The sequence below is a fragment of the Apium graveolens genome, unplaced genomic scaffold, assembly GCF_009905375.1.
Source record: "Apium graveolens cultivar Ventura unplaced genomic scaffold, ASM990537v1 ctg6038, whole genome shotgun sequence".
In the NCBI taxonomy this organism is placed as follows: Eukaryota; Viridiplantae; Streptophyta; class Magnoliopsida; order Apiales; family Apiaceae; genus Apium; species Apium graveolens.
This window is the reverse complement of record NW_027419195.1, coordinates 119,336-142,961: the sequence shown is the minus strand read 5'-3', so window position 1 is coordinate 142,961 and position 23,626 is coordinate 119,336. Positions and strand designations below refer to the sequence as shown.

The window sequence follows — 23,626 nt, the reverse complement described above, 5'->3', positions numbered from 1 at the left end:
GTTGAATATCCAAGATAAACAATCAACAAACAATCCAACAGCTGGATTGACAAGTCTACAAAAAGCAGTTTGAAGAATGTGCAAGATTAATGGAAAAGATTAACTGACAGAGGAAGATTAAAGTGAACACGGGATGCTAAAGATATGTTAAGCCATAAATGGAAGATCTATTTTTTTATAAATAGAAATGACAAGTGACAGTTTAGAAAAGCTAATAGCATGTTTTATTATCCACTATGTAAACTAGCAGTTAACTAAGTTATAAAGTTAACACTGGTCCTTTAGTCAGATGTAACAATTTAGATCAAATTTCTTGTAATATTCTCAAGAAGAAGCTAAGCTCTTTATCAATAAAGAGTCTAGAAATTTTGTAGCAAAATAGTCTTAATTTTAATATAAAATTAAGTGAGTTTTGAAAATCTGTGTTCTTAATTTTTATGCAAGTTTAATCTCTGCATGAACACATCTCACTACAAGAATTAATTTACTTTGTTCAACCATAAACATTTAAGAAAAGCTCCAAAATAGTAAAACACATTCACCCCCTCCCCCCCCCTCTGTGTGTTATTCATTTCCTAACAAGTGGTATCAGAGCAAAATCTGAAAGTAAACAGATTTAAGATCTTGGAAGAATGAATACACAGAAAATCTGTAGTATCAAAATTCCTACCTTTGACAAAGCTAACTAAACTCTTTGGAAAAAGAAATGTTGATGTTCATCAAGATGGCCAATTCACTCTACATTCAGATCCTCAAGGATGGACCTTTCATTCCTACGGTTAGAATTGAGGAATCTACATATGGAGACAGGATTATCCCAGCTCTTTATGCTCCAAAAGATCCTGCTGAGTATACTGATCCTGAAAAAGAGAAAGTATCCCTGGATAGTAGCTTACAGTTAATATTAATTGAGTCACTTGACAATGTGATGTACAACAATATTGTCAACTGTGACACTGCCAAGCAAATATGGGAAAAGATTGAGATTCTCTGTGAAGGAACTGAAGAAGTTAGGTCAAACCAAAGAAGGATACTGATTTCACAGTATGAGGGTTTCATGGCTAAGCCAAAGGAAAGCATTACTGATGTGTTTGAAAGATTCAATAAGCTGATAAATGACTTATAACTTTATGACAAATACTATGAAGCTGAAGAAGTGAATCTAAAGTTCCTGCTTACTCTCCCTGATCATTTGGAACAGAAAATCTCAGTAATCAGGGAAGGGAGAGACTTAAGCAGAATAACACTGGAAGTTCTATATGGAATTCTCAAAACATATGAACTAGAGATGATTCAAAGACAATCATTGAGATCTGGTCAAGGACATGTTGTGGATGGCTCAAGTGCTTTAATTGTAAATGAAAGTCAAACATTCAATGATGAACCAAGATCTCAAACTCCAGTTGCCTCAGCAAGAGAGCAAAGAACAAATGATTCACAAGAACAAGTCATTCTGGAATTGGAAAAAGATGAGTTCTATACTCTTGAAGAACAGGATGAGCTAGATCAGTCAATGGCTTATTTGGCTAGGAAATTCTCTAATATTAGAGTAAAGAAGCCAAGATACTTCAAGAATAAAGGACAGTCTTTCAACAAAGACAGCAGCTGGAAGGAAAAAGAGAAGTACAATTCTGATAGCAAGAATGGCTACAAAACTGGATTTGTTGACAGATCTAAGATAAGGTGCTTCAATTGTGATGAACTGGGCCACTTTTCTACAGAATGCAGGAAATCCAAGAAGGTAACAAAAGATAAAGCTTATCTTGAATTTGAAGCAAAGTATGAAGCTCTTCTGAAGAAACAGCAAAGCAAAGCTTATATTGCAGAAGGTAAAAGTTGGGATGACTATGAAATTGATGAAGATGAAGAACTTGGAAACTATGCACTCATGGCTTTGGAGCAAGGATAATCATCCTCATCTATATCACAGGTACCAACTCTTACCACCACTGATTTAAATGTGAATCAATATAAGGAAAATATTGAGAAGATGAGCACAGAAATGTTTCACATTCACACAAACATGGTTGCTGCTAATAAAAAAGTTAGAAAATTAACTAAGTTGAATGAGAAGCTTGAAAATGAAAAAAAAGAAACTAAATTATTGACAATGGAGCTTAAAGCTTTGAAATAAGAAAATGGTTATATGAAGAACAAGCTCAAGTGTGCAAATGAAATTAAAGTTATGCTAAGGGAAAAACTAGAGAAAAATAAAGTAAAGTTGAAGTCTTTCAATAATGTATCTGAATTGGTTGGTCAATACCATGAGAAAATCAAACCATGTACAAACATTGCTATTGGTCTTGATTATGATGCTTTGAACAACAAAAAGAAGAATATAAGGGACAAAGAGAAAGCAACATAGAATGAAAATGTTCTAGCAATGCTGAAAAAGGTTGGGTCACCTATGTTCAAGGCTTGTGAAGTAGACTTCAGTGAAGAAGAATTGATTATCAAGAAAGAAATTGCAGATGAGGATAATGAAAAGAAAAATGCAAACTCAACTCAATCTTCTAAGGCTGAAAAAAATCTCATGGACAATCAAAGCACCAAGACTCATGTCAAAGGAACAAAGATTGAAGATACAGGAAAGAAGAAGAAAAATAGAATTGGGAAAATAGGGATAAACAAAATCAATGATCTAGCTTATGTTGCAGATGCTCCTGGAAAGAAGTGTGAAAAATGTGGCTCTGTAAATCATCTAACTCACCTTTGTAAAATGGTTGTTAGTAAGCCAACTGAAGGAGCTTGTAAATACAATGAAGCTTATTTAGATGATCCCTACTCATTTTGTGATAAGTTTGACTGCATCCCTTGCAACCTGAAAGTGATGAAGAGTTGCCACAAACTAAGAGTAGACCTTAAAGAAATAAAAATTGAGTCTACATCAGAAAGGGAAAATACACAACAATCTTTGAACTCTATTTTATCTGAAATAACTCACTTTACTTCTGCTAAATCAGTTAACAAGAAGAAAGTACCTAACACTGCTCGGGTTACTAAACATACTTGAATCTCATTGTGTGTAGGGCAAAGTGAAGAAAGTCATATGGATAATTGACAGTGGATGCTTTAGACATATGACAGGTGATAAGGCCCTGCTATCACAGTTTGAGAAGAAAGTTGGCCCATTGGTGACCTTTGGAGACAACAGCAAAGGATTCACAATGGGATATGGTAAGATTGTTTCTGAAAATGTTATCATTGATGATGTAGCACTAGTAGCTGGTCTTAAAGTGAATCTTCTCAGTATTAGCCAATTTGTAGACAAAGGCTTTGAAGTTTTATTCAACAAAGAAGAATGCACTTTTATGATAAGTGGATTTTATATCCACTTGGAACGCTTTATTACAAGCTTAAATTGGTGTTTTGGACTCAAGTTGTTGGTATTTAATGTTTTTTTGTGTTATTGCATTTCAGGTATTAGTTAAATGAAGAAATGAGCTTTTAAAGAAAATATGATGAAAAGTTATCAGATTTGGAATCCAAGGTCATTGACAAGTTGTAGAGAATCTCATTAGCTTCGCGTGGGCAGTTGAATCGCCTAATTCTGACGAGTAGAACTCAAGTTATGGCCAAAACAAGATTCATCAGAATTTTTCCAGACAGGCCTGTGCCGCGCAGCCGCCCGTTGGTGGAGGCGCCCGCCTGGTGTGCCGCGCGGCCGCCCGCTGATCCGCGGCTGAGTTCACTGATTTCACTGAAAAAGCCATTTTTGAGTGGAATTTGACGATTTTAAGGGTTCAGGTCCAATATGGGCTTATATATACTTAAAAAAAAGGGTTTTCATCATCCGAGAAGATTGGGATACCAAGGAGAAGACCTAGAAGCACAGAACAACTCTGAAAAAGAAGATCTTATTTTCAACTTGTGATTCTTTGAATTAGTTATAACTTTGGATGCTCGTTTTCATTCTTGTTTGACCTAGATCTCGTTTATTCATACTTTAATTATTATTCAGTTTATTATGACCTTGTTTATACCATGCTTTCATTAGAACCCATGGTGACAATGAGTTCGATTACGAGCTAATCGTTATCATGGGATTCTAGCGGATTTATTTATGGATTTCAATAGTTAATTATTTGATATCTTGGTTTGTGGTGATTGATTGATATCCTAGTATTGGTTGTGCTTATTCGTCTTATGTGCGTAGCTAACATATAAGATAGCGTGTTAATCTCTATTGAAGCGACAGTGAATATAGAGGTTTAGAACTTGTCATGCTAGCATAGGTTCATGTATTGTATGCATGATTAGTGGGTAACCCTAACCATTTTACTTGCCCTATGTAATCAATATAGATAACTTATGCTTAAACCATTATGTTGTCAAATTCTATAGACATATAGGGTCTCAATATAATTGGTGCATATTCAGCTTCTATCTCTTTTGTGGATGTCTGGTAGAATGGTACTCGTGCAACGAAAGTTGGCATTTATTAGTTTCGTGTTATCTGATTAGTGTAATCACCATCACATGCTAAGGTTAAGAACGAAAAGGCTATTAAATGAAGTAGTAATGAAGTTAGAATCCCATGTTTGTCATATATAGTAATTCAACCTCAATTCTCTTAGTTAATATTATTTAGTATAATCTCTTAGTTTAATCAAAACCCAATTTTTTATTTGTCTTAGCATTGAGCGATAACCATACATTGTTGCATAGGTGCATAAATTGAACTTAACCTAAACCAGTCTCTGTGGGAACGAATCTGATTTATATCTTATACTACTTGTGAACACGTATACTTGCGTGAATTTTAGCGCGTGTTTTTGCCCTAACAAGTTTTTGGCGCCGCTGCCGGGGACTTGGTATTAATTTTTAGTTTATGTGCTTATCATCAGTGGTCGTTAAAGTTCACTGCCTCGGATTCTTTTACTTTCACAGTTTATTTGTTTGTGTTTCAGGTACTCATTACAATGGGAGATCCAGCAGCATGAACGAAAGCCTTGATGGATTTTTCTCAACCCAAGATCAATGACATTCAATCTAGCATTGTCAGGCCAGCTATCACAGCTAATACCTTTGAGATCAAGCCTGGTATAATTCAATGGGTGCATAATTCAATCCAGTTTTGGGGTTCTTCAACGGAAGATCCCAATATGCATATTAGGGATTTCATTGAGATCTGCGACACCTTCAAGTTCAACGGTGTTTCTGAAGATGCTATGAAGCTGAGACTGTTCCCATTCTCTCTGAGGGACAAGGCTAAGAGCTGGTTACACTCTCTACCAGCTGGTTCGATTACTACTTGGGAAGATCTTGCTTAGAAGTTTCTTACTAAATTCTTCCCTATGGCGAAGACAGCTGCAATCAGGAATGCTTTTACTCAATTTGTGTAGCAATCAGGAGAATCTTTATATGAAGCTTGGGAGCGCTACAAGGAGATGCTTAGGAAGTGTCTTCATCATGGAATGCCTGATTGGATGATCATCACTTGTTTTTATAATGGGTTGGGAGCACAGTCCAGACCCATGATCGATGCAGCATCAGGTGGAGCCTTATGGGCGAAGAGCTATAAGGAAGCTTATGATCTAATTGAACTGATAGCAGCTAATGAATATCAGTATTCAACCCAGAGATTTCCATAGGGCAAGGTAGCAGGAGTTCTTGAAGTGGATACACCTATGGCTATCACTGCTCAACTGAAGGTGTTGTCTATGAAGATCGATTCTCTGGCTAACTATGGTGTTAAGCAGATAACCAGTGTTTGTGAGTTGTGTGCATGTCTGCATACGACAGAGCAATGCGCTATATCTAGTGACTCAACTCAGTTTGTGAGCAACTTTCAGAGATCGCAGCAGCCAGTTCCTGCCACTTATTATCCTGACAACTGGAATCATCCTAACTTCAGCTAGAGCAACAATCAGAATATGATGCAACAACCGTTCCATCAGTTTAGAAATAAGCTATTCAACCCTCCTGGTTTTCAGCAACAAATTGCACCAAAATAACAACTCCAAATTCAACAACAAAATCATGATGCAGGTCTATCTTCGAATGAAAAATCTGAATTGGAAGAGTTGAGGCTTATGTGCAACAACCAGGCTCTTATATGCTAAAGCCATGTTATTTCTATCAAGACTCTGGAGAACCAAATAGGGCAAATTGTTAATGCCTTATTGAATCGACCACCAGAAACGCTTCCTAGTGATACAGAATCAAATCCAGGAAAGAGGGAAGTTGAAGAGCAGGTGAATGCCATCACCTTGAGGTCTGGAAAGGTCGCAATCCCCCAAATTCAGCAAGACGAAGAGCCTGAAAAATCTCAAGATTCAGAAAATACAGTTGTGGCTGAAGAAGAAGTGTAGAAGGAAGCAGAGGTAGAACTAAGGAAGACTACTGTGGAACACAGTCCTCATGAGGGTAATACAGGGGAGAAACAGAAATATCCTCCACCTCCTTTTCCTAAGAGGCTGTAGAAGAAAAAAGATGGATAAACAGTTTGAGAAGTTTTTGGAGGTGTTCAAGAAACTTCATATCAACATACCTTTCGCTGAAGCTCTTAAACAGATGCCTAGCTATGTGAGGTTTATGAAAGGTATTCTGACTCGGAAAGTGAAGCTCGATGACTTAGAGAACGTTGCTCTAATGGAGGAATGCAGTGCTGTGCTGCAATAGAAGTTTCCTCCGAAGCTTAAAGATCCTGGAAGCTTCACTATTCCTTGCACCATCGAAAACTTGTCGTTCGATAAGTGTTTATGTGATTTAGGAACTAGCATCAATCCGATGCCCTTATCTATCTTCAAGAAGCTTGGTCTGCCTGATCCGAAACCAATATACATGTTATTGCAACTAGCTGACCGTTCCATCGCTTATTCACGAGGTATAGTGGAGGATGTCTTGGTCAAGGTGGATAAACTCATCTTCCCTGCTGACTTTGTAATTCTTGATTTCGAGGAAGATAAGAAGATTCCCATTATCTTGGGAAGAACATTCTTGGCTACAGGCCGAACTATGATCGATGTGCAAAAAGGAGAGCTTTCGATGAAGGTTTACGATCAAAAGGTCACTTTTAATGTGTTCAAGGAAATAAAGTTACCCATAACTAAAGAGGAGTGCTTTAAAGTAGAGTGGGTCGACTCTGTAGTAAATTCGGAACTTGAGCAATTGCCAAAGTTAGAGACCTTAGAGAGATCCTTAATAGGGAAATCAGTTATTGATGACAAGGAAGGAGCAGAGCAACTGCAGGTTTTGAATGCACTTCCATGGAAGAGAAAGTTGGATATGCCATTCGATTCTCTTGGGTTAGCAGAGCTGAAAATTTCTCAGGAGAGTCTCGAGCCGTCTATTGAAGATGTTTCCACAATTGAGCTCCACCCACTACCAGATCACTTGAGTTATGCATTCTTAGGTGCACCACATTATAAGGGCTTGGGATATATATTTGATGATGTAGAGGGTAGCCGAACGAACTCTCCAATGCCTACAGAGGGTTCTTCTTATGTACAGCAAGTAGTTGATAGGACTGGTGTTGGTGATGAGCAGTATAGGTGAGTAATTAGGCGTATGGAGGCCATGCACGACATTCACCATCGTTTTGCTACAGATTTGACACAGGCTTTGGGTACTGTTGTCCGAGACACTGGTGGCGAGGTTGATTGGCCACCTGATCCTCCACCCGAAGAGGGTGACTCTCCTGCTAATTAGGTATGCCTGAAATCCTTATTATTACCTTCAATGAAGACATTGCAAATTTTAAGTTTGGGGGTGATAATGTAAGGATTAGTAGTGTTTGTGTGTCCATATAGATTTATATAGATTCATATTGCATGTTTAGTTGTAGTTCATTCATATTTTTGCATAATTGTTCACATAGGACATATTTATTATTTTTATATGATTTCATATAGTTACATTTGCATGCATATTTAGTATGATCCCTTAAGATGAACTATGATATTTGATAAGTTGATGTTGATTTGAGTGTGGTGATGACGAATATAGGGATGTTTAAGTCTTAATGAATTGATTTGCATGTCAGAAACAAATATTTTCACAAAATCTTATAGGGTTGCTTTTGATCTAGATCATGATCATACTTGTTTGTTGTTGAGATTTAATCACTTGGTTATATTTAGAATTTGTGATATTCTCGTAATGACGTAAAAACGCTGATTTTTTTATCTGGAGAAAAACTTGGATTTCATTGCTAGTTGTTGTAAGGCTAGGCGTCAAATGGCTAGAGCCGACTCATATTTTTATGAGTAGTCTAGGGTTAAATGAGATGGAGCGAAACGCACTCATTCATAAAAGAAAAAAAAAGAAAAAAAAAAGAAAAAAGAGAAAAAAAGAAAGAAAAAAAAAGTATGTGTTTATGCATAATTGATCAAGAGTGAGCTCTTTAATACTCGAGTTATTAAGTTCTAGGGGACTATGTACCTAGTGACCTAAGGCTTTTATAGTCTGGGATCCGCTAACCTAACCCTCGCTACATGGGTATTATTACATAAGTCTTTTGGGAACTCATTCATTACACGGTCAAATAAGCATCTTTGTTATAATGTGTTCAATAATAGTGTGAATCCTTGTATAACTCTAGTAGAAAGGAGGTGTTGTGAGTCATAATGTGTTTATTGTCTATTCTGTTTATAAACTTTTGATTGTTTCGATGATAGATAAGTTATGGTTATTGATCTAGTATCGAGAGATATCTATTAAGCATTTCACACACGCACGTTTCTGGTTTGTGAGTTGGTTTGTGGGATTTATTCAAACTCTGTTTTAAGTCATTGCATTCTTAGGGCTTATTCATTTGGTTATGTTTATTCTGAGGGGATCGATTGCGTTATCACGTAGTTGCATTTATGCATTAGGTTTGTTTTGTAGTTTTGAGTCTGTTTATGCTTGAGGAAAAACATCGATTCAAGTTTGGGGGTGTGATAAGTGGATTTATATCCACTTGGAACGCTTTATTACAAGTTTAAATTGGTATTTTGGACTCAAGTTGTTGGTATTTTGATGTGTTTTTGTGTTATTACATTTCAGGTATCAGTTAAATGAAGAAAGGAGCTTTTAAAGAAAATATGATGAAAAGTGATCAGATTTGGAATCCAAGGCCATTTTCAAGTTATAGATAATCTCATTAGCTTCGCGTGGGCAGTTGAATCGCCTAATTCTGACGAGTAAAACTCAAGTTATGGCCAAAACAAAATTCATCAGAATTTTTCTAGACAGGCCTCAGGCGCCCGCCTGGTGTGCCGCGCGGCCGCCCGTTGGTGGAGGCGCCCGTCTGGTGTGCCGCGTGGCCGCCCGCTGATGCGCGGCTGAGTTCGCTGATTTCGCTGAAAAAGCCTTTTTTGAGTGGAATTTGATAATTTTAAGGGTTCAGGTCCAATATGGGCTTATATATACTTAAAAAAAAGGGTTTTCATCATCCGAGAAGATTGGGATACCAAGGAGAAGACCTAGAAGCACAGAACAACTCTGAAAAAGAAGATCTTATTTTAAACTTATGATTCTTTGAATTAGTTGTAACTTTGGATACTCGTTTTCGTTCTTGTTGAACCTAGATCTCGTTTATTCGTACTTTAATTATTATTCAGTTTATTAAGACCTTGTTTATACCATGCTTTCATTAGAACCCATGGTGACGATGAGTTCGATTATGAGCTAATCGTTATCATGGGATTCTAGCGGATTTACTTATGGATTTCAATAGTTAATTACTTGATATCTTGGTGTGTGGTGATTGATTTATATTCTAGTATTAGTTGTGCTTATTCGTCTTATGTGCGTAGCTAACATATAAGATAGCGTGTTAATCTCTATTGAAGCGACAGTGAATATAGAGGTTTAGAACTTGCCATGCTAGCATAGGTTCATGTATTGTATGCATGATTAGTGGGTAACTCTAACCGTTTAACTTGCCTTATGTAATCAAGATAGATAACTTATGCTTAAACCGTTATGTTGTCAAATTCTATAGACATATAGGGTCTCAATATAATTGGTGCTTATTCAGCTTCTATCTCTTTTGTGGATGTCTGGTAGAATGGTACTCGTGCAACGAAAGTTGGTGTTTATCAGTTTCGTGTTATCTGATTAGTGTCATCACCATCACATGCTAAGGTTAAGAACAAAAAGGCTATTGAATGAAGTAGTAATAAAGTTAGAATCCCATGTTTGTCATATATAGTAATTCAACCTCAATTCTCTTAGTTAATGTTATTTAGTATAATCTCTTAGTTTAATCAAAACCCAATTTGTTATTTCTCTTAGCATTGAGCGATAACCATATATTGTTGCATAGGTGCATAAATTGAACTTAACCTAAACCAGTCTCTGTGGGAACGAATCTGATTTATATCTTATACTACTTGTGAACGCGTATACTTGCGTGAATTTTAGCGCGTGTTTTCTCCCTAACATTTTATCAGCAAGAAAACTGGTGAAGTTGCTCTGAAAGGAGCAAGGAAGGGAAGCTTGTTTGTTGCGATATCGGACTCAACAAATAAGGATGGTATTTGCTGCTTCTACACCAAGGTATCAGAAGAACAAAGCAAGTTATGGCATAAGAAGCCGTCTCACTTGAATTTCAAGGCAATAAACAACTTAGTCAAAAAGGAGTTAGTGAGAGACATGCTCAAATTGGAATTTGCTCAAGTTGAAGTTTGTGAAGCTTGTCAGAAAGGAAAGATGAAAAGATCTAGTCACAAGTCAAAAACTGTGAATTTTATAAGTGCACCCTTGCAACTTATATACATGGACTTATTTGGGCCAGTGAATGTCTTATCAATTTCAAGGAACAGATATGCACTTGTGATGGTGGATGATTTCTCAAGATACACTTGGGTATAGTTGATGTACTCTAAAGATGAAACTCTACACATCATAATTAAGCACATCAAGAAGATAGAAAAGCAGGCTGAAGATTACAATTGTGTGAAAAGACTGAGAAGTGACAATAGAACAGAATTCAAAAATGTCACACTAAGTGAATTCTGCAAAGGCAAAGGCATTGTTCAAGAATTCTCAGCTGCCAGGACACCTCAACAAAATGGAGTAGTTGAGAGAAAGAACAGAACATTGGTTGAAGCTGCCAAAACAATGCTGCAAGATGCCTAGTTTCCAACAAGTTTCTGGGAAGAGGCTGTTAATACTGCTTGTTACACTCAGAACAGATATCTCATTAACAAGGCACATGGAAAGTCACCTTACTCAATCATGTCTAAGAGGAAGCCTACTGTAAAGCATCTTCATGTATTTGGAAGCAAGTGTTATATTTTGAAAGACAATTCTGAATATATGGGAAAATTTGACTAAAAGGTTTTTGAAGCAATTTTTCTAGGATATTTACTGGAAAGAATAGCCTACAAAGTCTATGTGACTGATCAAAAGAAGATTATGGAGAGCACATATGTGATATTTGATGATGACAAATGTCCAGGCTTGAAATGCCTTGATGATAATGAAGTTGAAGCCCTGGCATTTGAAAACCTTAACATTGATAGTGACTCTGATGGAGAAGTTGAAGTTGATGCACATCAGATATTAAATGAAGAGACTACTCAACAGGAAAATCATGAAAATGGAAACTCATCTCAAACACCTGAATTTGAGAGTACAAACTCAGGAGGAGAAAGAGAAGAAGGATCCAGCAGTCATACCAATAATGAAGAAAATAATAAAGGCACCAGTCAACAAACTCATACAAGGAAGTGGGATATGAGTCACACTAGTGATGCAATTATTGGTGATCCTACTCCCGGTGTGAAGACCAGGAGTGCAACTGCTAAAGAGTGCCTACATGCATGTTTTCTGTCTCAAGTAGAACCTAAGAAATTTATGAAGCTCTTCTGGATCTTGACTGGATATCTGCCATGCAGGAAGAATTGAATCAGTTTAAAAGAAGCAAAGTCTGGAAATTAGTTCCTGCACCAAAGAATAGAAGCATCATTGGAACAAAATGGGTGTTTAGGAACACGATGGATGAAAATGGTATAGTTACTAGAAACAAAGCAAGGTTAGTTGCAAAAGGCTACTCACAAGAAGAAGGAATTGATTATGATGAAACTTTTGCTCCAGTTGTAAGACTTGAAGCTATAAGAATTTTCCTAGCATTTGCTGCACATTCAAACTTCAAAGTGTATCAAATGGATGTCAAAAGTGCCTTTCTGAATGGTGAGCTAGAAGAAGAAGTTTATGTGCAATAGCCACCTGGATTTGAAGATCCAAAATTTCCAAATTTAGTGTACAAATTACTCAAGGCTCTATATGGACTAAAACAGGCACCTAGAGCTTGGTATGACACACTATCAGATTTCCTACTGAAGCATGGTTTTACTAGAGGAACCATAGACAAGACTCTCTTTTACAAGAAATATGGTGAAGATATGATCCTAGTTCAGATTTATGTGGATGATATCATCTTTGGTTCTACTAATGAGAAGCTTTGCCAAAGATTCTCCAAGCTTTTGCAAAGTGAATATGAAATGAGTATGATGGGGGAACTGAGTTACTTCCTTGGACTTCAAGTCAATCAAAGAAGTGATGGTATCTTCATCAGCCAAACTAAATATGTCAAGGATATATTGAAAAAGTTTGGAATGGTTGATTGTTCACATGCATCTACACATATGTCTACTGCTGCTAAGTTGGATGAAGATAAGAAGGGCAAGAGTGTAGATATCTCAAGCTATAGAGGGATGATTGGATCATTGCTTTATTTAACAGCAAGTAGACCAGACATCATGTTTGCAACATGTTTATGTGCAAGATTTCAAGCCAATCCAAAAAATCACATTTGATGGCTGTAAAGAGGATTTTCAGATACTTGAAGGGAACTCCAAACATGGGATTATGGTATCCTAAGGGAACTGGTTTTGCAGCTGTTGGTTACACAGATGCAGATTTTGCTGGATGCAGGGTTGATAGAAAAAGTACTAGTGGAAGCTGTCAATTTTTTGGACAAAGACTTGTATCCTGGTATAGCAACAAACAACAATCTGTATCAACTTCTATAGCTTAAGCTGAATACATAGCTGCAGGAAGTTGTTGTGCTCAAGTGCTTTGCTTTAGAAATCAGCTAATGGATTATGGCCTAGTGTTACACCAGATTCCTATTATGTGTGACAATACTAGTTCTATATCTATAGTAGCTAATCCAGTTAATCATTCCAGGACAAAGCACATTGATGTTAGGTACCATTTTATTAGAGAACATGCTACAAATGATACCATTGATCTCATTTTTGTACCAACAGAAAAACAATTGGCTGGCATTTTTACTAAACCTTTGGATGAAGCAACCTTCACTAGACTCGTAGGTAAAATTGGAATGCTTAATTCTTCATCCTAAGACAAAAACTCAGCTAATGTTTTACAACAGATTAATCTCCAATAAATCAATAGTAATTTGATTTTATTGAAAATTAACTGAAGTATGAATTATAAATATTTTAGAAATCTCTGTATATTTGTATTTCAAATTAAATTCAACTTGGAACTTTTTCAAATTCTAAGTAAACTGCTCAGTTGTTAATTTACATTCTTAATATGTAAAATTAACACAAGGTAGAAATACATAAACCAAAGGCATATTTGTAATATGTAAAATTAAAAATGACTTATCGATAAGTCCTTGTAGAGTTCTCTAGTAGTGTTTATTCAAGAGTTCTCTACAAGTACAATTTTTGACTTATCAATAACTCGGAACTGAGATCATTTAAATTAATAAATTATTTTGGTAAAATACTTTTGAAAATTTATTCTAATTTTATTTTGAATTTATTCAAATAAAAGTTAGAATTAGTTCAGTCCACGTCTTGGACAAACTGGGTATTTATTTGGCATCTCAATAAGTCAAGTTTGAGTTCTCTGAAAGAGTAATTTAAAATGACTTCTCGATATGTACTTCTTTTCTCAAAATGACTTCACGAAATGTCTATTTTTGAGTTCTCGACAAGTCATTTACTTTTACTATAAATATCCAGACTTCTCAAATACATATTTTAACTTGGAATTTCTTAAAATTCTAAGCAAACTGAATATTTATTAATTCATATTCTAAATATATGAAGTTCATAAATAACAGTTCAAAAGAAGCAAAAAGTATGAAAACTGAAATAATTTAATTCATAAATTATGTTCAGCAAAATACTTTTGACATACTTTGTCTATATTTACTCAGATTTATTGACACATGTACTTGCTTATTTTTTTTAAATGTGGAATATGTTAGTCTAATGTAAGTAGACTAGTACATTATATGTGATGTTTTGAGAATGCTGATAATAGTTAAATTTATTTGACTATATGTTAATTATGTGTTTTGAATGATTCCTTATCAGTATTTGTTTTGATGAGTCAGCTAGTGTAATATTTTGTTGTAGGAGGGGTCACTTTTTATGTAGGGAGTACTTGTTTTTTTTCATAGGAAATAGTTATCCTAGAAAGTGAACTAAGATTCTTGAGTACTTGCATGGGAATAGTAACTAGTCATTTCTAACTGTCTAGTTTCTCGTAAAGTATGCTTGTGTGATTATTACACTTATTAACCGAGAAATTCAAGAGTCTCTTGGTTTCTCTCTTTTCTCCCTCTATAAAATCAAACCTTTCACTCTTCATTATTCTTTACTACTTTCTTTCTCATCAAACACCTTAGTCTCAAAACTCACTTATTGTTCACCTCTCTCTCTCCAATGGATGCCCCAGTCTTCTACAAGCTTTTCAATAGAGTTTATCAACCCGTTCATCACTTGGCTGACAACCAAGTTTACTTTGACCCTATCGGACTTTGTGTCCATATCAAGGGGGTTGTTTGCAGCCCCTTTGATGTTCCACTTGATGTCTTTGACGAACCCTCGTGGGACAATCATATAAACTTCCTTTTCTTTGAGGGAGAAGTGTCTCTGGAGCAGGAGAGACATGCCAGGGTGGCGGAGCAGCAACGCCTTACTGCTCTGGAGTTGCAGGAGAGGATCATCTCTCTTGCAAACTCCATGTCCAGAGCTTATCAGCGTCGGGCAAGGAGGATAGAGGCCGAGAAGAAGAAGCCTAAACTAGAGTAGTTAGGATTATGATTCACTTGGTGTAATCTATATCTTAATGTACTATGTTTTTTATTATTAATAAAAATTCTCTTCTTCTCTACCAATTTTTTTTGTTGCTTGTTGTTTATGTCATAATTGCCTTGTGTTTACAACTCAATTGATTATTATCCTTCATGTCATAGTGCTTGCAACTATATATCTCAATTCATATGTTTGATTAAAACTCCAAAAAGATAAATATGTCCAATGCATTACAGGTCCAACACAATCTATTCAGACAACAATAAACCAATCAACAAGTATTTGTGCTAAACTGCAGCTAAAACATTTAAAAACCAAACTGCAGTTCACCCAGGCACAACAACACAAACACAAACTCAAACACAATCCCACTCAGGTGACTCTCAAAAGAAACCTATTTTACAAAAGGACAGAATCCTCAAAATGTTCTTCAGTTGTTTTGTTGTTTGAGAAAAGAAACCACCACAAACATGGAAATTCATTAGTTTTTTTCCATGAATATCAATAATGCAACTTCATGTGCAAAACAGTCTTCACAGACTGAAAGGTTTGAGGATAGTACTCCTGAGGGGGAGCTATCTAAATCCTCTCCAATTCAATTGGAGGTTCCTCAAAAAGGAACAACTTCCCTCATAACTCTAGCAGAAGTTGCCTTAGCAGTCAAATCTAGAAGTACAATTGCCTATGACAATGTCATGAAAAAGGCAAGTATAGCACATTTAAGTGCCAGTGTGTTGCAAGACACACAACGGTTTGAGGTTGGTGCACATTGTGACGCCCTCAATCTCGGGGTTAGGAAATGAGGACCCACACACCTTTAATCTAATAATTAAATAAGCATAAACCCCGATTAACTACTAATAGGATCAAACAAGATAAAGTATGAGACAAGATTACAACTACCAATCATAAAATATAACTTACAACCCCAAAGTAATATTAAATAAACATAATCGATTCCGGCTTGGAACCGATAGATAACCCATTGTATCTTTATAATTCTCTGGCTAAGCGCTTTCTCACTCAGAAATACCACTACCTGCTCTGGCAACCGGAAGCCCTCAACACGATAGGGACCACCAGGTACGCTCTTACGAGCAGTGCGCCTAAGCCTGGCCATCTTCTTGCTTAACTGCCATGGTTAGATTAAAACAAAACATATGAGTATAAAACTCAGCAATTAACTATAAAGCAGTTCTACGATATGAAATCTATAGATATACTTCACCAATCTCAGAGCATTCTACTTTATTTGTTCTAGGTGGCAGATTTCCATCTTTTGGGTTAAGGAATGGTTATGAAGGAAAAATATGGGGCTTTCAAGGAACAAGGCTCAAAGCAGGGTGAAAGCCGACATTCATCACAAATCATTAAAGGATCGGAACAGATCTTTCAGAAAGGAAAGCAACAGTATTTCACTATATGAAACCAATTATATGATCAACAGATTAAGATCAGGGTTCACGAGCTTTAAGCTTCACAATATCATAATCAACTCTTTTCAAAGCGATATAAACCATTTTCATTTTCAAGAATCAATTACTGAACAGGATGTTTCATTTCCATTTTAAATATCAATATAGAACCCTTGATTGGATCACTTTATCTTTCCATTTCATTATAATACGGGTGATCAGCCCGTACCGACCTCCATCCGGTCTTTAAGGTACCAATCGGCATAATTTCAGCCTTAAATTGGACTAGCCCCGCTAGCCTCTTACCATGACTGGACTAGTCCCACTAGCCTCTTACGTCCCAATCCAATCCATCAGGAATTCGTTTGGAAAACCTTGAGTTGGAAAAAGTAGGTTTTTCTAAATTCATTTTATCAATACCAAGAATTTGAAATCATTCAGACTCTTTCGAGTCGAAACTCATTCTTAAGTCAAATTTCAAGAAAACAAAGTTAAGGAAGTGATTCAAAGACAAGCAAGGAACAACTCTAAGGATTCTGAATCAGGGATAACAAGGTACTTAAATCAGAAGGATCTCTGTTTCAAGTATCAATAGGGTGATCAAGAAATAAGGTATCATTAAAAAGGGTTCGTAAAGATAATTATAGGGTTCAATACAATTCATGGCTTAACAAATAACTTGAACAGAAAGGACAGGTTACCAAAGGGTTGAATCAGTAAGCTTATCAATAACAGTTTATCAAGATAAAAAACAGGGTATCTCAAATCATTAACAGTTCCATACTCTACATGGTATGAACAATAACCTCTCTATAACTATTCTCACAAGTAATGAGAGATACTTGCCTGAATTTGCTTTCCTGAAGGTTGAACTACTGCCACCTAGTATACCCTTTCATTTCCTAGCCTGAAAGCCCTCATGCTCCGAATCTACAATAAAACCAAAATCTTAATCAGTTTCTCAACTCTCGTTCCCAGAATGATTACTCAATACGATAGCTCGATTATACCTTTGACTTGAATATACGAGTATAGCTTATACACATAAGCACACAACACATCACACGTCATATACTTTACTCTTAACCTTTACACATTTATATACTCGACAATCGACTTATAAACATCCTTATCTCAATTCGAAGTCAAATCATACTTTATATTAGTACACATAGCTCTTTATACTTGAAATTCTTATACGAATAAACAAACGACAAAACTTACAATAACGAGCCTAAAGTCATCTTTAAACCAACACGACAACCATAGTTAACACAAATCAATCATCCCATTTCTTTTATACTTTAATTCGAACCAAACATAGCAAATCAAGCAAAATCTTACATACAATCCTTAACTAATCTTCATGATCAATTCAAACACTTAAATTAGAATTTGACCTTTTTAACTACTATAAACCATTCGGCCATTCTACAAACATCACCCAAAATCAAGTAAATTTTCATACCAAATCCATATAACACATAATCAATCAAACATTCACTTAATCCAAATTAATATTCTCATAAAAATAACCATATCATTCGGATTTTCAAGAACAACCAACATGCATTCAATTTGTTGATCTCATACATAGCATGCAAGCATCTTTACATGGTTTAATCCTAAATTATAATGAATTCAAGCAAGAACAACACACCAATTTAATTCTTCTTCCTTTATCAATAAAAATTCGAACCAAGGCAACCTATAATCTCATATTTATATTCGAATTTCTCATCCCTAATTCCATTAAACACTCTATTTAACTTATCATTTTCAAACAACCATCAAACAATAATTTTTATCAACTATAATCAATCCATTTTTGATAAACCAGAGCCCTATGTGGCTTTTACATCAAATAAACACATGCATGATCTAATTTAGCTTTAAATTCATCTAATCATTCAAATCAAATCATAATTCATAGACTTAAACTTCAACAACTCATTCCTATTAAGCAATTATCAACTTAACTTTTAGAAATCAAAACCTTTTTTTGAAATTCAAACAAACCAAGCATGCAAACACCAAAAATCAAGTTTTGTTGAATTAGAGTTCAGTTTTACCATTATAACTCACCACCGGTTCACCGGAGTTCATCACCGGTGGCGGTGGTTTCTCGGTGGTGCCCCATTACGGGGTTTCCATCCTTGAAACCTCTGATTTATGCACACACAAGGCATATGCAAGACTCATTTAGCTTTGAAAATCATTTTTCAATCATAAAATCACCTCCTTAAGCACATATTGGATCATATATACATACGTACACACGTATCAAGCATGAACACACACACACATCGAGCTTGCATGCAAGTGGATATACACACATGCACACTCTAATACCTACTTATATGTGTTTATCAAAAGATTTTGAGAAGTATTGGTGAGATTTATCAAAGGAACAAGTAGTATATTAAGAGAGAAAAGAGAGCCGAGAGATAGAGAGAGAGAGATAGAGTAGCCGAGAGAGAGAGTGAAAAAGAAAGAGAGAAAAGAGAGAATGGTGTGCACGGGGGAAAAAAGAAAAGGAAGGGGGGAGGATGAGTTTATAAATAATAAGGATAAGTGCAATTTAGTACTTCTCTAATTCCCTTTTTAAATTGATTTTCCTTTCTCTTTTTACTCCCATAGAATATTGGTGGAATAATAAATATATGTCTCTCAGAAAGTTTAAAATTATAGCGATTGACAATTTTAAAACGTAGATCTCGAAATTAGCTTTTCAACCATTACTCATAATAAGATTTTGAGCGAACGGTTGATTTTATATGATTTTCGTAAGTTCGTACTAATAATAGCATTTTATCACATAAAAATCAATTTAAAATGCAACGACCACCAAATAAATCCGTTCATCATTTTTAAAAAGTCTCTAGGACTATTATGAAGATAACAGAATAAATCCCATGCTTTTATCTTACTCAGATAATTTTATAAAAATACGCGAAGGTTAAATAAACCTTTATTTAAATCAAATAATTCCCTTAAATCCATAAAAATGTCAACAGATCACGTAATCATGCATACAGACAAGTAAGCACACATAAGAACACATCTCTACTCATGTCTGATCATAAAATTTATCTTTCTTTAATATTATTCCCTTTTACGCGTTCCGGGTCACGTTCTACCTGACGGCCCAACGCTCAGCGTTTCAATTACGCTTCTCGATATCGACCGACACGTCACTAGGACGAAATACTTTACTTACACATTTCATTCACATAATAACACATACTTCATATTTTAAATATCTTAACCCCTTTTTAGGACGGGTTCCGTTCTACCTGACGGCCCGACAACACAGCTTAGCTCCTAAGCTGACTCTTTAAATTGGAACGCTTTTATTTACGCTCCTAGATTCTAATATACAGTAACAACGATTAACCAACACTTAATCACATAATCATAATTACTTTACATAAATATTACTTTATTCACTTAATTACGTCGTAAAATTCTCAGTCGTCACACATATGGTAGTAACCCAATCAAATCCCCTTCAATTCAATTGGAGGTTCCCACTGTAAGTAGAGGACAACACTCTGTCAAAACCACAGAGCAATCTGTGAGCTACAATGTGACCCTAGTCACAGGTGTTTCTGATGATTTATTCACCTCAAAATCTTAAATTGGTATTCACGCTTCTGATGAAATGAGTATGATTAGACCTATATGGATTACCCCTAATCATTTGATCACAGATAACTCTTCTCAGTCACCTCTTATTTCTGTAAGTCAAATAACAAATTGAGCCTTTTATGTGAGAATGAGAGAAAATATTGAGAGAAAAACAGAAAATAAGATAGGCAGGATCCTTCATGGCAAAAGGAGAGGTAGATGAGTGTCTGGATTTAGTAATTCTTGTGAGGAAACTCTGACTCTCAAAAGTCATGAGACTGGTGCAGTGAGAAGTAGTGAGACTACTTATTCAAAAGAACAGAGAGTTTAGGACCTTTGTTACTAACAGACTTCTTTTGCAGATCTAAGTGAAACTCATATTCTACTTGATAAACTCATCACCACAGATCTAACTGAAGCTTGAAGCTACAGACAGTGTTCTAAATGGACAATGACAGCAGCTTGAACAATGTACATCTAGATGGATCTTTCTACCTAGAGATAATGTTAAAAATGGGGATAATATGTCTACATGCCAAAACAACTGATGGATGTTGACAGATAATAAAATTCTATTCTTCATAGGGGGAGAAGAATAAATCTAAATGCAACTCGCAAAAGAAGACCAGATGGGGAGATTAAATTCTGACCAGATGGGGAGATTAAATTCTGCATTTAGCTAGAGTTTTGACATCATCAATCAGAACTTGTGCATAATTCCATAATGAACAAGTTGGGGGAGATTGTAATATATAAGTGATGATGTCAAAGATCATTGGAGATAACAATATCATTAGTGTCTCTGATCAAAGTATGAAGCAAGCTAGATGGACATCTGATCTTAGGAGGAGATTAATGAACTGTTACTTTTGGTAATCACTTAAACTTGGGGCCAACCCTAAGTAAGTTGTATTGTTATCTTAATTTGTATTTTGTACTTGTAACACTTAAAGTCTGTAAAAATGCAAAGGAGCAGACTGGAGTCTTTTTCCTGAAATGGTATCAAACCTAAGGATTATATCTGGAAGAAGATCAAGAAGATCATGACTCAGAAGAATTTTAAAGAAACTTGGAGTTGAATAAATCTGTTTGGAGAAAAATACTCTAAGTCAAGATCTCTACAAGTCAAAGATTTAATGTTATAGAGAAGTCATTCGAGAACTCCAGAATGGTTTATCGAGAAGTCAGGATAGCTACTAGAGAACTTAGGAAGATATCGACAAGACAAATTGAAGAACTGAAGATTGGAGATATCGACAAGTCATTCCTTCACTAGAGAACTCAGAGTTATCGACAATTCTACATTCAGTAGAGAACTCTGAGTTATCGATAAGTCAAGTTCCACTAGGGAACTCAGAAATATCGATAAGTTAAAATTCTCTAGAGAACTTTGAGATATCGGCAAGGTGAATTTGACTAAAGAACTCTGAGATATCGACAAGTCAATAAGCCACAAGAGATCTAAGAGTTATCAATAAGTCAAAGTGAAGATGTGAAGACTAGAGATCTCGAAAAGCCTAAAATCTCTTATAGAGAACTGAAGACCTCTACAAGCCAAACTAAACATAGAATATTGGAGAGCTTGATAAGTCAATATACTTATCGAGATGTCAAGTGTTTTATAAACCTAAACTGCAGATCTCGAGGTACAATCTCAAAGTACAAAATTACAGATCAGTTGAATATCCAAGATAAACAATCAACAAACAATCCAACAACTGGATTGACAAGTCTACAAAAAGCAGCTTGAAGAATGTGCAAGATCAATGGCAAAGATTAACTAACAGAGGAAGATTAAAGTGAACAGGGGATGCTAAAGATATGCTAAGCCAAAAATGGAAGATCTGATTTTTTATAAATAGAAATGATAAGTGATAGTTTAGAAAAGCTAATAGAATGTTTTATTATCCACTGTGTAAACCAGCAGTTAACTAAGTTATAAAGTTAACACTAGTCCTTTAGTCAGATGTAACAATTTAGATCAAATTTCTTGTAACATTCTCAAGAAGAAGCTAAGCTCTTTATCAACAAAGAGCCTAAAAATTTTGTAGCAGAACAGTCTTAATTTTAATATAAAATTAAGTGAGTTTTAAAGATCTGTGTTCTTTATTTTTCTGCAAGTTTAATCTCTGCATGAACACATCTCACTACAAGAATTAATTTACTTTGTTCAACCATAAAAATTCAAGAAAAGCTCAAAAACAGTAAAACACATTCACCCCCCTCTTTGTGTTATTCATTTCCTAACAATTTTCTATAACAGATAAGCAGGGGTTGCAATAGGGTGTGTCGGGGTTGCAAAAAAGTGCTTTCCCAACGGCTAAAATTGCAACGCAAAAAAAGTGTTGCTATAGCGTTTTTTGTCCTGTAGCAACGGTTTTTTGGCCTTTAGTAACGGTTTCTTGGAGTTGCAGAATCCAATGTATGGCGTAGTGACTTCTCGATAGACTTCTTGACATTTCTTGATATGTGACTTCTTGACATTTGACTTAGAACATTTTTCAATCTACAACATTATTAGTCATCAAGCTGTTTATCTTCATTCTGAGACATGATCAGGCTTTATCTTTTTTCAGAGATTTATTTCTAGCTTGTTGGCTGTTTACTGAAAAATACTCCAATTTAGTCTATTCAAACAATTTTATAGACTCAAGAGATATCATTATAGATTACATAAAATTTCAAGTCAACTAAGTCTTAGGATTGTCAATGTACGTGCATTTGTATAATTACTATCAAATCATATCACATAAAAAATTTCGAATGAACAAATTTCACATCTTGTGAGTTGTAATTCAACTTATATTTTAAAAAATTACACGATATTACAAAAAAAATCGTGCATCGCACGATTTCTAACCAAGTATAATATAAATTGTTGTGCAACACGTGCCTTAATATAACAAGAATAAGTCATATTGACAAACCTAATATTAAATTGACTTGTAATTCTTATATAATCTGTAATGGTATTCTTTAAGTATGTAAGAATGTTAAAGAAGACTATACTGAAATATTTTTCAGTAAACAGCCAACAAGTTAGGAATAAATCTCTTGAAGAAGATCAAACCTGATCATGGCTTAGATTGTGTATATATATATATAGCTTGTGAAGAATAATGTTGTAGATTGAAAAAATGTTTTAAGTCAAAAGTCGAGAAGTCATAGATCAAGAAATATCGAGAAATATATCGAGAACTACTCAAGCTTATCGAGAAGTCAAGTTAAGCTATAGAGAAGTCCGTTGTGGATATGTTGTGGACTTGATGATTTCATTAACAAAATACCTTAGTAAATTTTACTTAGTGAAAAATGTAGCACTCGATGGATAAGGAATATAGTCCCGACGGATGACTCAATATAGTCCCGATGGATGATAATCAATTATCCATCAAGTGAGTAGCTTATGTAATAATGAGTCTGTAGCACATTTCTGCATACACCTTGTTTAGATTCTGTAGTAGCACTCAAGACATGTTGACTTTAATTAGATATGCAGAATAGGTTAATTAATTGTACATAGATGATGTCTTGTAATTCTGTATAAATGAAATGAAGTCAAGT

General features: G+C 35.3%; 1 non-coding gene across 1 annotated transcript; it reads right to left on the bottom strand.

Moving 5' to 3' along the window:
- Positions 1 to 5,312: 5,312 nt before the first annotated feature.
- On the bottom strand, positions 5,313 to 5,419 carry LOC141702982 (small nucleolar RNA R71). Its single transcript, XR_012567320.1, has one exon. It is a non-coding gene; the product is annotated as a small nucleolar RNA R71 (small nucleolar RNA).
- Positions 5,420 to 23,626: the final 18,207 nt, after the last annotated feature.